At 25.4% G+C, this 2,850-nt stretch overlaps 1 protein-coding gene across 1 annotated transcript in view; it reads right to left on the bottom strand.

Annotated features, from left to right (window-relative positions):
* Nucleotides 1-2,850, bottom strand: part of LOC107647640 (wall-associated receptor kinase 5-like) — a 7,818-nt gene that overhangs the window by 4,091 nt on the left and 877 nt on the right. The window lies entirely within an intron of this gene.

The following is a 2,850-nucleotide window of genomic DNA, read 5'->3' on the forward strand; positions in this document are numbered from 1 at the left end:
TATATCACTAATAACTCTTTTATTAAAAAAAGAATAGTTTTATAGGTTAGTCTGTCCTCCTCTACCGAAATATATGATTTGACCGTGCAAATTTGACATTTTTTTTTTCAAAAATTTTAAATTTTAATCGTCCGCTTTTAATTATGGTTTCACTCGTTCTGCTATTCTTATATACGATTATTTAATTATGCAAAAATTTGATTAATTTTTTTTAGTTACCAAAATAAAAGGGTTTTTTATTTAAATAAAATTTTTGGGCTCCTAAATTATCTGATTCCCTTAAATGTTTTTTTTGAACGTGAATTCCCTAAACCATATAATATATAAATCGTCCTAGAGTTGTGTGTTTTAATGAATATATAAATTATTGTACCCTGGGACGATTTATGCATAAATTGCATAGGGGAATAAGGCATAAATCGTCCCAGCCCACTGTGTGTTATGAATAACACGTAAATCGTCCTAGTCTAGGATGATTTATGCATTTTAACCTAAAACACTCTACCCTGGTACGATTTACGTGCTTCTTCCTAATTTTCTACCCCCTAACACGATTTACGTGCAAATCCCAAACCCACAAGCCCCTAGGACGATTTATGTGAAAACTTTTATGTGTAATTCGAATTCTAACTCATCTAGAGTAAAAAGACATGTGTTTCTTTAATATATGACAACCATTTTTTTATGCAATCACACCATATTTACTACTATATCAAATTTGAGTTCAATTAAGAAGTTAATTTTTTAAGTTATAATTTTTTTAATTTATTTTTATTTTAAATTTTAAATTTTAAGTTTTAAGTTTTAAATTTTAAATTAAAAAAAATTAATTTACAATAAAAATAAACTAATATTAATTAAAGTTAATTTTCATATATTTATTCATCAAATTTATATTGTGTTGACTTATTTATTTGTTCTAGAATATTCTACTACACAAATATTTATGTAAATCACATTATGGGCTTGATTATACATATACTATAAGAAAATGAAATATTTGTAACAAATTTAAAATTATTACAAAAAATTAATTTTTGTAATAAAAATTAGTGATTGTTACATAATAATAATATTTTGTAACAACAATACAATTTGTTACAAAACGTTTTGATATTTTGTAATAATTTGATTTTTTTTGTTACAAATTATTTTGGCTTTTGTAACGAATCGGTGTGTTGTTGCAAACGTTCAAAATATTTTGTAACAAAATATTCATTTGTTTTAAAAACTCCAATTATTTTGTAATAAAAAAATTAATTTGTCACAAAATTCAATATTGTTTGTAACAAGTTATTTGTTTGTTACAAAATATAAGAATTTTTGTAACTAAAAAAAATTATTTTAAAATGTTAAAATATTTAAAATAATTTTATTATGTTTCCAAAATTTAAGTTTTTAAAATATTATTTGTATTAATTAATTATTTTTTATGAAAAATTAAAGATTAAATGATTAATTTTTAAAAATGGTATATATTATTTTATATTTTTTATAAAATTAATATATAATTTTTACTAATAATCAAGTGTTAAATGTTGATTAGAAATTAATTTTTAAATTAAAAAAAATCATTGTTAAATACAAATAAAAATCGTCCTAGGACTTGTGGGTTTGGAATTTGCACGTAAATCGTGTTAGGGGTAGAGGATTAGGAAGAAGCACGTAAATCGTGCCAGAATAGGATGTTTTAGGTGAAAACACATAACTCATACTAGCCTAAGACGATTTATGTACGACTTCTAAAACACACTAGAGTGGGACGATTTATGCTTTATTCACCTATACAATTCATGCATAAATCGTCCCAGGGTACAATGTTTTATATATTAACTAAAACACACCAACCTAGGACGATTTATATATTATATGGTTTAGGGGATTCACGTTCAAGAAAACCATTTAGGGGATTCACGTAAAATAGGAGAGCAAATAATTTATTTAAATAAAAAACCCAAAATAAAACTCGTCAGGAAGACTGCAACTAACCTTCTCTTCTTGCAAACAAAAACACCGACTAAAAAAAGACTTGATATATCATAAGGTCAAACATGAACTTTTTTCTTGTTCTTCGTTTTTTCATTTCCAAAGGGAATAATTTTCTGTTCAAGTAAAAAGTAAGACTATTTTACTCTGATTTAATTACAGATTCAAGGAATATATTATTTTTTATTATTTGTCAAAACTACTTCAGTCTTGCATTGCCAAAAATAAATTGCTTTAAATGATAGAAGGTGGGTTAAAGAAGAAAATAGAACGTGAAATAGAGAGCGACAGATAAAACAAGCTTAGAGTAAGGATAAAAAAATTAGCAGAATTTATCATAGATTAACATAGAATAGGCCCACTATAGACATAGCTAATGCAAAAATGTATTGACATGTGGCAAGAATTAGGCCTCCATGTTCAAGAACATGAAGAACTTCTACCTAGCAATACGGTGAGTCTCAAGAAGAACGTAAACTCTCTAAGCGAAACAACATAATTTGTATGAACAGGTGCAGGTTAATCTTCATTCATCACATACTAAACACCGTATCTACATAGGTTTGACCAGCTTGTTCCTTCTACTGCCGTAAGATTTCTTACTACAATAATATACTTTGCAATAATGATTGGTGTTAAATTAGAGGTGTTTTACTTTTACACATGTTAATTAAATAATGCACTACGCCATAATGGGTTCAATATCCTAAATTTATAATAATTTTACAAAGTAATATTGAAATACTTTTAATAAAATAATTTAGTATATTAGTCAAACTTTAATTCATTATTAATAGATGATAGATTATCCTGATATTTATTTATATGAAGTTTATAAGGCATATTTAAGACTGCGTAAGTATC

This window comes from Arachis ipaensis, chromosome B06, assembly GCF_000816755.2.
Source record: "Arachis ipaensis cultivar K30076 chromosome B06, Araip1.1, whole genome shotgun sequence".
In the NCBI taxonomy this organism is placed as follows: Eukaryota; Viridiplantae; Streptophyta; class Magnoliopsida; order Fabales; family Fabaceae; genus Arachis; species Arachis ipaensis.